Source organism: Equus quagga, chromosome 3 (assembly GCF_021613505.1).
Source record: "Equus quagga isolate Etosha38 chromosome 3, UCLA_HA_Equagga_1.0, whole genome shotgun sequence".
Classification (NCBI taxonomy): Eukaryota; Metazoa; Chordata; class Mammalia; order Perissodactyla; family Equidae; genus Equus; species Equus quagga.
In genome coordinates, this window is record NC_060269.1 from 144,024,326 (window position 1) to 144,038,766 (window position 14,441).

A 14,441-nucleotide genomic window follows, 5' to 3' on the forward strand; every position below is an offset into this window, starting at 1 on the left:
CTTCACCAAGGACTCCATATGAAAGTCTCTTTTTCCCTGTTCTCCACTGGATATGTGGGTCCTCTCATCCCTTCAAGACCCTGTCCAAACTTCTCTCTTTTGAAGTTTGAGACTTCTGAGCCTCATTGTCTCTAGCTGGAAGGAGGGTTTTGATGAGGATTAAATGCACATGACCAGGCTGCTACAAAACAGCGGTGGAGAAGGAGGTGGATGGAGCTTCTTCATGGAGATCCACGAATATTGGGATGCACCTTGACTGAAGCTTTAGACACACGAAACATCAGCTTCCAATTTTCAAGGCTTGGAATGGATACAGGACCTATAGATTCATTGTATAATATATTTCTTTTATTACCTTCTAAGATTAATTCATTCATTGATTCAAACATATTTTGAACAAATAGTTTCAATCTCATTCTCCAACTCCTATCCTGCCCATATACTTGCCATGTTCAGTTCTTTCATCTTCTTCAGCTTCTTTTTCTTTCTTGGTAAATGGGAATAACACCAACCTCAAGGGCTAATTGGGAGATCTGGATGAGATCATGTTAGTCCACCACCTAATTAGGGTGCAGGACACATGCCAGACACGCAGCAGGCAGTTGGCAAATGCCCCACCTTTCTTTTCTTCTAATGACATTCATAATCAGCTAGGGACATCATAGATAGGAATCTTGCCCAAATCACCGCAAACTCCATGCACCGATTTGGTCTGAGACACAAGTTCTGTTTGAGGTCTTTGTATTTTATGGGTGTATCACATGGTTTCTCTCACATTTTTGTTAGACTAGCTTTTGAAGAAAATCTGAAAATCAGAGCCAAAAGAAAAATGCTCAGCCGATCCTCCCTTTTGTGGGTATGTTGGCAATTTGTCTGTCCAAACTAAACAGTCTCTGTTATGGTCTTATCCGACTTGTTTCTCAAAGAATCTAAAACTTGTCCTGGAATGACCTTGTTGGCCTCTGTCTTTTAAAATACAATACTAAAATTTTTTTTAAAAGGCAACTCAAAATGTCACTGGCTCTTTCATGTAGACATTGCATCAGCAATCTCCAGGCCTTTTGATTGGAAGGGAAAGCAATGTTTTGCTCACTCCCCCCTCTGAGTACAAGGGATAACTAACGATAATATCTACAGATGGCAGCCCAAATGAAAATCTCTCTTTGACACACATTATGCAACTATTTGGAACTAATCCTATACTTTTTTTTTTTTATTGGATTTCATTCTCCTCTAAGCTAATATTCCAGAAATGAAAGCAGCCCTCTGGACCACATATACCTGGATGTACTAGGAGGAAGATATTGCTCGCAAATAGACACTAATCAGTTTTTAGGGGTAATCAAAGACTGTGGAGATTCAGATTTGGTGAGAGATGATGGCCAAATGAGCTGGCACATGTTGGCTGATTTGGCAATCAGAAGTCAGCAAGGACTCCGTGCCTAGGGAAGGAGGAACGAGTGGGCAGATGGTGGAGGGGAACAGTGTTGAGAGTGGCCATTCCTGTTCGAACCCCACCACACCTGTCATGCAGCTCAGGATGCTGCATTTTCAGATTAGTGTCAGTCGTGGGCACACCCAGGTCTGGCTGCTCCTCCACTACCTTCCTAGGCATCTGTGTCAAGGACGGCAAAGACCTCATGCCCACCCTTTTCTAAAATGCTTTGTACCTTGCTTAAGCCCCTCGGCAACCAAAGTAGGAACTGTAACCTCTGATACATTTTCACTTTTTCTTTCAGAGCCCTTGGAGCTGGGACATTACCTTTCAGGGCATAGTTTTGGTCATTTTGCAAGTTTCGATGGAGGCAGACGGCTCTCTGAGGATTGAACTTTTGCTTTATCTGGAGGCACAGTGGCAGGTGAAGAGACTGTAGGCTTTGGGGTCATATAGACCCAGGTTTGAATCCTGATTTTGTCTGAACAATTTCCTTGTCTGTAAAATGGGAGACAGCCACTTTACAGGATTTTGTTAGGATTAAGAGAGTTAATCAACTGACATATTTGACAAACTGCAGGAAATTTAGCAAATGGCAATCAAAATGAAATGAGTAGTGAGGCCTAAAGCAGAGGGCATATTTGGTCAAGATCCTGTGATAAATCTGAAATCATCAAGATGAAATCTACTGGATCAATGCAAACATTTTTTTTCGCTATTTTCCAAAATTTAAATTGCAAGCATGCAAGATATGGTAGGCTCATCTTTGGTTCAAATATATTTAGGTCTCCCATCTTCTAAAAATAAATGATGTTCTGAAAATGAATTATTTTGCTTTTGTCAACTCCTCAAGTGTCTTCCTCACTCTTTCCTTCCAGGTTCCACTAGGTTTGTTGAAAGATTAAGCCATACTTGCTGTAGAATCTTTCTAGCTACTCACTCCTTCCTTTCACAACCTTATTTCTGTTTCCCAGCTCTCCTGGAAGGTCTCTCTAGAGTCTAGAAAGTTATTGATGCACTCACACCACGCATACAGAATACAGCCTTGTCAACTCTGTGGCTTTCCACCCCATTGGCCACCACTTTCCTTAAACCAGCGGTTCTCAATCTTGGCTGCACATTAGAATCACCTGGAGGCTTTAAAAGATTATTTACGCCTGGATTCCATCCCAAGAGATTCTGATGTAATGGTCTGGGGTGTAGCCCGGGCTTTGGGATTTTTCAAAGCTCCCTCATTCGCTATTAAGGTACAGCTAACGTTGAGAACCACAGCTAAAACTCCCTTTCTCCTTTATTTATATAATATCGCAAAGCTGTGTTTCTCTCACATGCCAAATACTTCTGAATCTCTTCAGGATCTCACTCAAATTCTGTTTAGAATGTGGTTTTGTATAGCAAAGGATGAAAGCATTGTAATTAAGGCAATTTATAGTTGGAGTTGTTGCTATGGTATTACTGGAGGAAATCTGCCACTCTTGGTTAATCAGAAAGCTTACTAAATGCAGGTTCAAACTACAGCTGGATGGTTTGGGGAAAGAGAAATGAAGGAAGGAGGGAAGAAAAAGAAGAAGATCTTATGGTTTATGATCCAAACAACTTAACAACCCTATATAGCTAACATTTTCTTTTCTATTGCATTCCAGTAGAGTACCAGGGATAGTAATCCTAGCTATGCTTGATTGAGTACCATATTACATCCTCACAATAACCTTAATGAGTTTGATATATTAGCTTTTTTTTTTTAACAGCAAGGAAATGGAGATGGAGAGAGTTATTGTCCAAGGACACGAGCCTAGAAAATGACAGAGCTGTGATTTTAACTCAAAGCAAATCCTCTCTGGATTAGAATTCTAAGTACTAGATGCCAAATCTTAAAGAATTGCTTCAGAAGTCCTACTTGAGTGAGATATTCAAATACCTGAAATCAGTCTCGCATCTCCCATCAGCTTGCCCTTCTCCAGGGTAGGACCCTGCAATCTTTCTTTGTGTGCTTTAGTTTTAATAGTTCTCATATTCTGGTCACCCAAGCTACCCCCAGTTCAGCTTGACAATGGCCTTGTTGACATGTGGCGTCCAGAGTCTAATCTAATGGTAATAGTCTTAGGCACTGACCAGTTATCAAGTGTGTTCTGGGAGAATGGCCGGGTCCACAACAAAATCGAAAATTTGTGCTGTTGGTTAGATTTCTGTGTTCAGGAGAAGGCATTGGAAATAAAGGACTAGGTTTTCACTGAGAGGTAGTGGCCCGAGATGGAGATACGAGTCTCCTCGTGGGCCTCAGAGGGAAGGTGATGGTGATAGGAAAGAGGACAGAGAGCAGTGTAAGGAGAGATGAGGAAAGTGAGTATCTTTAGGGGAAAGTAGAAGAGGATTCAGAAAGCCTTTCCTCCTCCTTTCCTTATCTGATACTTTTCTTCCATAAAGCGCCCAGCTGTCACTTGAACCTGCACTCACTCAGCTTCCCGATTAATCAAGGATGGCAGATTTCCTTTAGCGACGTCCCAGCAATAACTTCAACTACAAATTGCCTTAATTATAAGATTTGAATTCTTTACTACACAGAACAATATTCTAAATAGGATGTGAGTGAGATTTTCACACAATGCAGCACTGGATAGCCAGTGAGAGAGCAATGGAACACTGAAAAGAAAGCTGACATATGGGGAAATCCAGTTGTTGGAGGCAGGCCCTGGGGATTCATTTCCCCTCCTGTACCCTTCACCCTGAGCACCCAGAGAGAACACGGGTCACTATAAGTCTGGAAAGACTCTGGGCTTTGCTGCCAAGAAGTGAGATTTCACGCTTCATCACGATAACCAGACTAGGCCTTGTGGTTTACTTGTTTTGTTCCTCCTCCATCTCATGGCTTTGATTTTTTATTTCCACTGAAACTGCTTCATTTTGCACGTTTCTTTGAACTTGCCTCGAATCCTGTGTAGAAGGGGCCCGCTGACATTCATGGGGTTTCCATCATGCACCAGGCACTGTGCTAGGCACTCTGGTTATGGGGGGGGCATATATACTGCAGGGTATAAAACGTAAATACAAACAAATAAACAAAGAATTTAGACTTGAGGGGGAGGTGTGGAGAAGAGGGTGAGAAGAAAATAAAGAGAGAAAAGGACCTGGGAGAAGGTGAAGATTGGAATGAAAAGAAGGGCAGAGAAAGCAGAGAAAGAGAGAAACAGGGGAATGTAGAAGAGAAGAATGGGGAGACTGAAAGTGAAAAAAGAGCAATTGTGTGGAATGAAATAAGCTCGTGCCACAAAGAATTGGGTAAAAATAGAGAAATGGCTGAATGAAGCGGGCCAGGTGGGAAGAGGACTCAGTGTGACGATTGGAAAAGGGAGAGGTTGATTCTCCACAGGAGGGTGGCCTCTTGCGGACTTAATCGTCTATTCCCCAACCCCATTCATATGTTGAAGCCCCGGCCCCCAATGTGACTGTATTTGGAGAGAGGACCTTTAAGGAGGTAATGAAGGTTAACTGAGGTCATAAGAGTGAGGCTCTATCTGATAGGACTGGTGTCCTTATAAGAAGAGGAAGAGACACCAGCTCTCTCTCTCTCTCTGCCATGTGAGGACACAGCTAGGAGATGGCCATCTGTAAGCTGGGAAGAGGGTTTTCACCAGAAACCAACACTGCTGGCACTCTGATCTTGGACTTCCAGCCTTCAGAAACATAAGAAAATAAATTTTCGTTGTTTAAGGCACCCAGTCCGTAGTGTTATTCTGTTATGGCAGCCCGAGTGGACTAAGACGAGGGGTATGGAGATAGAAAGTTACCATAAGTATCCAGAAGAACCGCTGTTCACTCCAACTTGCCCACCTCTGAGGGAGTGGGCAGTAACATACATTTTAAATTTCTTCCTCCAATCCAAGAGACATAAGGACAATGGCTCTGTTGGCAAAGGGCTTATATAGTCATGTGCATATGTGTCACAACTAACTGATAGAGAGGCTTTAGGTCTTATTTATAAAACAGGGATAAACATAGTACCAACCTGATGGGGTATTATTAGGGTCTGTCTATTGGTGAACCTTCTGCATAGAGAGTGTGCTCTGTTAGCTGTTGCTATTATAGTGTGTGTGTGTGCATATTTGTTTAGGATTTTTTTTTTTTTTTTTTTTTTTTGCTGAGGGAGATTCACCCTGAGCTAACATCTGTGCCAATCTTCCTCTATTTTTTAGTATGTGGGCCACGAGCACAGCATGGCCGCTAACAGAGTGGTGTAGGTCCACATCCAGGAACTGAACCTGGGGTCCCAAAGCCCAGCGCTCCGAACTTAACCACTAGGCCACTGGGGCTGACCCTTGGGAATTTTTTGAAGGGCAAGAGCTCTTGAGATTTCCTATACAGCAAGAAAATGGGAACTGTTTTCATGTCTCTAGATTATATTGAGTTGAACCATATGAAATTGCCATTTCTATAGGTCAAAAACATAGCAAGTGTTTTTGTTTTTATTTTTTGCTGGGAAAGATTGGCCCTGAGCTAACATCTGTTGCCAATCTTCCTGCCTTTTTTTTCCCCTCCCCAGAGCCCCAGTACATAGTTGTATATTCTTGTTGTAGGTCCTTCTAGTTCTTCTTTGTGAGCCACTGCCACAGCATGGCTACTAACAGATGAGTGGTGTGGTTCTGTGCCAGGGAACCAAACTTGGGCCACCGAAGAAGAATGTGCAGAACTTTAACGACTAGGCCATCAGGGCTGGCTCCAGCAAGTGTTTTAAAAATAGGAACATTTCACATAAAAATCCAGATGTATGGATTGTCTTGAAAAATGTAAAGATCTGACACTGTCGGGCCCCATTGCCCCTGGGATGGTGACCGCCCACTTCTGGTGGAGCATGCAGTCCTAGGCCTCCAGGGTCTCTGCCACATGTTTACCCCTCATGCGCATTTCCTGCTTGGTCCCTAGACTTTGGGTTGTAGCCCCTGATTTAGAGAATTGCCTAGATATTTGCTGGTAAAATGTCCCTGAGAAATGGGTATATTTTCCCTGGCAGACAAAAGCATTAGGACATCAAGATAGAATTGTGTGAGCCAATGGCAAGCATAAATCATCCCAAACCAAACATCCGAGCCCTTGAAGGATCAAAACAAGCCAGGGAGAGCCAGTCTGGATTTTGCTCATCGCTCTGCTTTGACAGCATCGTGGAAATACTTTCATCTTGACTGAAATTCTTTCCCTTGATGTGTTTACATTTACATGAAAGTCCATTCACTAAGTAACTAGTGTGTGTTCATTCCTCTTGCTTGGTCTTTTATTTTTAATCCTCTAGTAGATGTCAATGTCCAGTAAAAAGAAATCCCCGGAACAAACAAGTCTAGGGCAAGATTAGCCAGCTAGCCAAAACTATCAGGCTCCTCACAGTAATTAGCATTTGTATTTCACCTTCTAGCTTGCAGACTTTTTCTTACATAATATCTCATTTAATACTGCCAATAGGTCCACTGGAGTAGGTACATATTATTCCCATTTTCAATGATGAACAAACAGAGGCTCAGAGAGTTCAAATAACTTGCCCACAATCACACAACCAGGAAAAGTTAAGGCTGAAACTGGCACACAAAGAGATCATAATTCCAGATTCTTCATTCTTTTTAGTTAACTATGAAAAAAAACAGCATCATAACATGGGTGAAAACAGGCTTTGCTACAACTAAGTGAAAAAAATAATCTGAATGTCTTAGTCTTTTTATGAAACGGGCTTACTAGCAAAGCTGATGCAAACTCAGCATTAAGGAAAATAGAGTACTTAAACAAGAGAGAGTGACAGTTCCCTGTACTCTGGACTGTCAGACAATATCCAGAGTGGTAGTTAGAACAGCTCTGGAAAGTGTCTGATTCTCGTCTAGATATAACCCATTGAACTCTACGTTCTTTCCTGCTGACCCTAGATTGGGTTCCGATTCTTTCTCAATACAAGGCTCCAAGTAGTCACTATCCATACCGGGAAGTTAACATGGAGCTAACACTAGACGTGAAACTCATCTGGAACTTGGTGTTCAATCTGGATGTGCCTTTAGGTGGGGCATGTATACCCTCAGTGAACCACATGGCGTCCAATGGGAATTGCTCCCTGTAAATGCAGGGAGACCCAGGAGAGGATTGAAAAGGCAGATAGTGACAGCCTTCAGGTATTTAAAACACCAGAGGAAAGAGGTGGCCTTCTCCTTGCTACTTCTAAAAGCAGAACAAGGACCAATTGAGAGACATTAAAAACGACCATATTCTGATATAATAAAGAAGAGCATTCTGGTGACCAGTGCTGTTTTAATGGAAGGAGCTGCCTTATTAACTATGAGCTTTGTGCTGCTGCTGGCATTGAAGCTGAGGGTGAAATTTGTAGTGTAGATAAATTCTAAAAGTCTGCTTGGATATCATTCCAGCTCAGTTACAGGGACGAACAGGAGGAGGATCAACAATTTCTGTGATATTTTAAGGGCCTGGCACAGAAATTGTCTTCAAAAAATGAGAGTTTTTGTTAAGCCTCCAGATTATTTTCGAATCATATAAAATTGCCATTTTTTTTTGTTGGCAATAAATGGTTGAAGGTCAGCAGTTTTATATGGTTCAACATAATTCCCACAAAGGCAGGGGAATGGACTCAATTCTTTAGACTTACATCTTGTAGAGAAGAGGGATGCCCGAGAAATTGTGAAGAGTTCACTGTGCATGGGTATTGGGTTGTTCTGGGCTGAATGGTGTCCCCCCAAAATTTATACCTTGAAGCACCTCAGAAGGTGACTGTATTTGGAGACAAGGACTTTAAAGAGGTGATGAAGTTAAAATGAGGCCCTGAGTATAGACTCTAATCCAATCTGGCCGGTGTCTTGATAAGAAGAGGAAATTTGGACACACAAAGAAATACCAGTGGTGCCCTGCACAGGGGAAAGACGACGTGAGGACACAGTGAGAAGGTGACCAATTGCAAGCCAAGGAGAGAGGCCTCGGAAGAAATCAAACCTAACACCTTGGTCTTGGACTTCTAGCCTCAGAACTGAGGAAGGTAATTTCTCTTGTTCAAGCCACTGTGTCTGTGGTGTTTGATATACCGTGCGTATACGTGGGTATCTCCATATATGGAGAACAGTAGGGAGAAGGTGGACAACGAGGGTGGTCAAGAAACAGATTTTCACAGTCCCCCTAAAATCATGCCAAGGAATGTGGTCTTTACTGTGAAAGAAAAGAGAAGATGCTAATGATCTGAGAAACTGATACGAACACCTGTGATAAAATGGATAGGTAATTCTGATAAATTCAAAGTATTCCTTAGCCAAGATTCTGTTTATGTCAAATTAGATTTTAGAGCGGAATGGGATGAAAATTACTTCATAAAAAGTCTTTTCTAAAAAAATTAATGGTGCAAGAAAGAAACTGAAAAAATTTCGTTACCAATTCAAGAGAATAAGCTGCTTTGGGGATGTTAGCAATTGGCAAGGCCACTAGCTAATGTTTTGATGACAACTCTCAGATGCTGTTGGAGCACATCTGGTGGGACGCGTTTTAAGGGAACGACATGGGTCATTGTCTTCTGTTATTGGTAGCACAAGAAGGGCCTAAAAGTTCACATATTTAATACTGTTCTATAATTAGACTTTTACGAAATAGAATTAACTCCCTCTCCTCGACTTGGAGGCAGACAGACAAAGTGTGTTGGAGTTTGAGCTCTCTTCTAGCTCTGTGGCCTTGGACAAGTCACTTCACCTTGCTCTCATCTTTCAAAAAGGATTATGTCTCCCTTCCTGCGGCCTGGTAGGTAAATGATGAGATGGAATGATAAACCGTTCTGTGGGATTATGGCTGTATCAAGCAGAGTCACACTATAGCAGTCCCGCCTTCTCCACAGGAGATACATTCTGAGACCACCAGGGGATGCCTGAAACCTCAGATGGTACCCAACCCTATGCAGTCATGTGTCGCTTACCTATGGGCTTACGTTCTGAGAAATGCATCATTAGGTGATTTTGTCATTGTGCGAACATCATACAGTGCACTTACACAAACCTAGATGGTATAGCCCACTACACACCCAGGCTACATGGTACTAATCTTATGGGAGCACCATTGTGAATGTGGTCCATCATTGACCAAAACATCATTATGTAGTGCATGACTGAATGTACTATCTTTTATCCAAGACATATCTACCTATGAAGAAGTTTAATTTATAAATTAGGCACAGTAGGAGATTAACAATAACAACTAATAATAAAATAGAACAATTATAACAATATATTGTAATTAAAGTTATTGTAGATCTTGTCAACGCCAGCATACAATTTTTTTTCTTTCCTTATTAAGTCTAGAACTTTCACCCTTCACTTAAAGGAAGCATTTTATGGCTTCTCTTTGGCATATTCGAATTTCCAGCATCACTACTCTTGTGCTTTGGGGCCATTATTAAGTAAAATAAAGGTATCTGAACACAAGCACTGTGATATCATGACAGTTGATCTGGTAACTGAGGCAGCTACTAAGTGACTAGCAGGTGGGCAGTGTATACAGTGGGTAGTGTATACAGTGATGAAACATCTGCTCCATCTCTTAGTGCTTGTAGGATCTTAGGTAAACAACTCACCTGTCCGCATCTGAAAAATGGGGACACGGAGATGGCACATATGAAGTACTGGCACACGGTGCTTAATAAAAAGACTCCATTAAGCTGATCATAATAATACCTTCTCTGGTGGCAAACCAAGCAGCTGTGGGGCAGCCATTTTACTGGTTATTGGGGCACACATTTCACTGACAATTATTGAATATCTATTGGGTGTGTGACAGAATAACTTACGGAAATACTTATTTGCATGTCCTCCACCCTCAACTTATTCTAAGAGTGTTGCCCAGTGAATTGGATTTCCTTGTTTAAAGGTTGGGCAGGCAGAGCAGGAAGCAGAAGTTTCTTGAAAATGACCCTGCTTTTCTTTTCTGCAAGTCCAAGCCCGAGAATATACACTGGGAGAGGAGGGAAAGAAGGACCTCTGATGGGAGGTTTCCCCGAACCTGGAGAGACTGCGGGTCAGGGATCCATGTATCCGTGAGAAATGGAAATGATCACTCTGTGTGTCCAGAGGGGAGGGCTGGCTAAGATTGCTCAGACACTAGGTTCCTGGCCCTGACAGTGATTCCCAGTTCCCAAGCATGGTTTGAAAGCAGAATCCACAGACACAAAAGGGACAGATGATTTATAAGAGTGGGCATAATTGGTGTGCAGGACGACCTCCCTGGTACTGGAGGTGGTGGGGGTAGGAACCTGATAATTTCTGAAACTAACATTCTTATAGGCACGGACTCTTGGAATTAGATTCAAGATGAATTAAAGAAAATAAAGAAATGTGACATCTCTTGCAGACCGGTGTTTGTAGGTTATTCAGTCTTACTATAGTTGGAAGGCATTGGAGAATCCAAAGATGAATTAATTCCTCCTCTCTAGAAGCTTACCACCTACGTGGGAGCTGGAGGAGCTTACAGGACACCTACATGAATAACTATGTTCAAAAGCACTGCAAGATCCTGCGGGGGAGTGAGCTGCAGTCAAAGTTATCATTCACAAGAGCTAGACAGCTGAATTTTGCAAAAGGCAGCCAGCCAGGAGGATGGATAAGAGTTTCCCCTGAAGGGATCTATTAAAATATACCCTCTGCCAATCATTGCATGCCCATACCACCATTATGTAATTGCCATAGCTACAAACTCATAAAACTTTTGTAGACCCTAGAGTTCTTTTGGAAATACGCCTGCTTGGTATGAAATCTGCTTGGTATGAGAAATCTGGAAACTAGTGATCGAATAGAGAACTGTATAGTTAATGATTTCCATAAAAGTGCTTAAGAGTTTTATCTTCATGGAGTTTGAGAGCTGGGAGGGCTCTCAGAGGTCAGCTAGCTCCTCCTTCCATTTTACAGGGGTAAATATGATGCCCAAGTAGAATCTGGATTTCTTGAGGTCTCGGGGTTGTTATTCTGAAAGACCACTAGGATGGTCAAGGCCTCGCTGTAACAGGTTTAGGAAATGGCCTCCAACGTGCATCCCCAGCCCTTCACCGTTGTGTGGACAACTGCTGCTCTACGTCTCGCCCGGACAAATATCTGTTCTCAACTGGAGTTTTAGCCTCTGTCCCTCCTATACACTGATTAATTATCTTAAATCATTGTTCTAATAAACCGCCAGGGAGTTACTTTCTTGTTTACGAACTTTTAATGACTACTTCATTAAAAAAATCCGAACTTTGTGGTTTGGCATTCAAGGCTTTCTATGATCTGATTCCAACCAAGTCTTTTTTTTTTCCCTCAATCAAGCCTTTTGAGTTCATTTCCCTCCATGCATGGATTTCGTTCTGCCAGGGCGGCTTTCCTGTTACGCCCCACACTGTTCTTTTTCGTGCTTTTGCTAATGTTCTTTACTCTGCCTGGAACGTCCCTCCCACCAATCTTTATCCACCCTTCAAGGCCAAATTCCACACCTCCTCCAAAGAGTCTTCCCCAGGTGGGGGACACGGATCAGGATGACCTGAGCGGGAGACCGTATTCTGCCCCTTACTTCCTGGAAGACTTCAGGCAGGTTACCAAATTTCTCTAGGGCTCAGCGTTCTCATCTGTGAAATGGGCAAGTCAACACCCACTTGGTAGCCTTAAAAAGTACTTATGGGTTAGTCATATTGTAAAGTACTTAGCACAGTTCCTTGTACGTGGTAAACATCAAAGAATGTTACGTATTACTCTGATTATTCCGGGGACCTGTGGTCTCCTTTTCTCTGAACTCCCATTCTCTTAGAGCCTGTCTTATATTCTTTCTTGTAAATCTAATTTTGCATTTCAGGTATTGGAACACACATTTTATTTTCCCCATCGGATTGATAACTCCTTGTAGGGTAAGACCATGTTTTATTCTAGCTTGTGTCCTTTGCTTTGCCCTCCATACAGGAGGCTCTCAAACCACAGGCAAACGCTGACATTTCAGGTGTGAAATTACTGACAAGAATTTGCTTTACTGTCACTTTTCTCTTCCTTCTAAAAGTTGACAATAGTTAAAAAAAGAAAAAGTCAATTTATTTAGGTATGAGAATCCCAGTTGTTGGGCTTCCATTTCATAGGAGTATGGAAATCAATTGGTGACACAGGTGATGGAGATGGATAAATTTCAGTTAAATTTTGGGAAACTTCATGCACTCAAAGCCCATGTGGCCTCAAATCACCAGGCCAACTCAACCTCACCATTTTCCAGCATGCATTCTGCATTCCATGTCTGTGTGATCCTCCTTGGAAAAAAACGGTTCCATGTTCTAATGAGTTTGGAAAACATTAAATTCTACTGACCCACTCATGGAGAGACAGAGGACATGTTAGGAAACTAAAACATGTGAGAAGTCCTGTGGTAGAGAAACCAGGATTTAATAGAGAATACAAATAGCTAACATCCATTGAGCTCTTATACGCCGACACTTTGATAGTAGGCCCTTTACATGAAATCTCTAATTTAATCTTCAAAATGTCCCCATAAGAATAGATATAATTATTACTCTCAGTTAAATGAAGAAACTGATGCTTGAATGGGTCCAAGTTTGCACAGCGGTTAAGGGGTAGAGCTGGGATGTGAAGTCAGACCTTTGTGACCCCAGAACCTGAGTCTGGTCCATCTGGTCCACTGTGGTGCACAGCTTTCCACATGCCCAAATTTGTCTAACCAGGCAGTATCTTTGGTTATTCTCTTATTAATACTCCATGAGACTCATATTCCTTGGGATGCACTTTGGGAATGGAGCCTCGCCATCCCATGCTCTTTCTTTCACGGGAGCAGCCGTGATCTTTCCCCTCAGTGTCTTTGCTTGCTGGCCTCTGCCTGGATGCTCTTGCCCGCTTACCTCACTCATGACACCTCATTCCTCTTTCAAGGTCTAGTTCAAGTGTAACCCCGTGGGGCACTTTCTTTGATTTCAGCAGGCCAATTTGCAACACCTCTCTTTGCATGCTGCACGTACTTTCTACTTTGTTAATGTTTGTGTCTTTGTCAAAGGCCCTGTTCAAAGAGCCTTGGTTTCTGGCAGAGTGGACATTCCATTAAGGATCAGTGAATTACAGTGGTGTCTCTTTCCTAGCCCCTTAGGGGGTTTACTCCTGGGCCTTTTCAGGTCCTGGTACACAGACGTGGGGTGTGCTACTGTAGCGGGCACCCTGGGCTAAGCCTGGTTCAAACCCGAAGCCGCACTTCCTGGCAGTTCATTAGTTAACACTCTCCTCCCTCTGTCCGCCCCCCGCTCCCTCCCTGCAGATGTTGCCTCTCTCCCAGACCAGCCTCTCCGAGGTGAGGAGGTGCGATTAGGTCACATTGGGCTTCTCGTCAGTGTCCTTTTTGGGACAATCTTGACCTGTCCTTTCCAGGGCGCCGTCCAGGTTTCATTACAAAGTCCCCCAGTGGCCCAGTGGCCGCGCTGCGGATGAGTCAGCTGGCTCGGGGCTTCATTAGCAACCCTAATTGCCCTTTTGTTTTTGTCCTCTCTGGGGCCTTCTCGGGCCCAGAGGTGGGGCCTGGCGGGTCTGGCTTCCAGAAATGCCGCCAGCCTCCATGGGAGCTAGCGATGGGAAGTCCAAGCTCCACTCCCGAGCAGTCACGTCATGCCACACTGCGCATTTCTCGGCTCCACCCATCCCCAGAGTGCACTCAGGCGCCATGCAACCACCGGCCATCCCAGCTCTCCAGCTGCCTGCAATGAAGTCATGGGGTGGGGTCCTGGAGACCCCCTCCAAATAGGGTGGGGGTTTCCCCAACTGGTCTGGGAATGGCCGAGAGGACGAGAAGGAGGAGATGGTAATACTCTTGTCTATCCAACCCACCTCTCCCTCTCTGGATGTTGTATGGCGGGTGTGGATAGAAGTGGCGAGACGAAACGCGCAGAGAAGCTATGGGAAGAAGGGCAATGAATTGGCAGACACGCACGAGTCCCTCACTTCCTCCACTAATGAGGATGGATGGAGAAGGAGCGAACAGTTTCTTTTGACCACCT

General features: G+C 43.3%; 1 protein-coding gene and 1 long non-coding RNA gene across 4 annotated transcripts in view; one reads left to right on the plus strand and one right to left on the minus strand.

Moving 5' to 3' along the window:
* C1QTNF7 (C1q and TNF related 7) overlaps window positions 1–14,441 on the minus strand; it is a 103,464-nt gene that overhangs the window by 87,287 nt on the left and 1,736 nt on the right. The window lies entirely within an intron of this gene.
* LOC124237512 (uncharacterized) overlaps window positions 12,260–14,441 on the plus strand; it is a 71,866-nt gene continuing 69,684 nt past the window's right edge. Inside the window, exon 1 of the long non-coding RNA XR_006888025.1 lies at window positions 12,260–12,311. This is a non-coding gene — a long non-coding RNA (uncharacterized LOC124237512). The remainder of the gene's footprint in view (window positions 12,312–14,441) is intronic.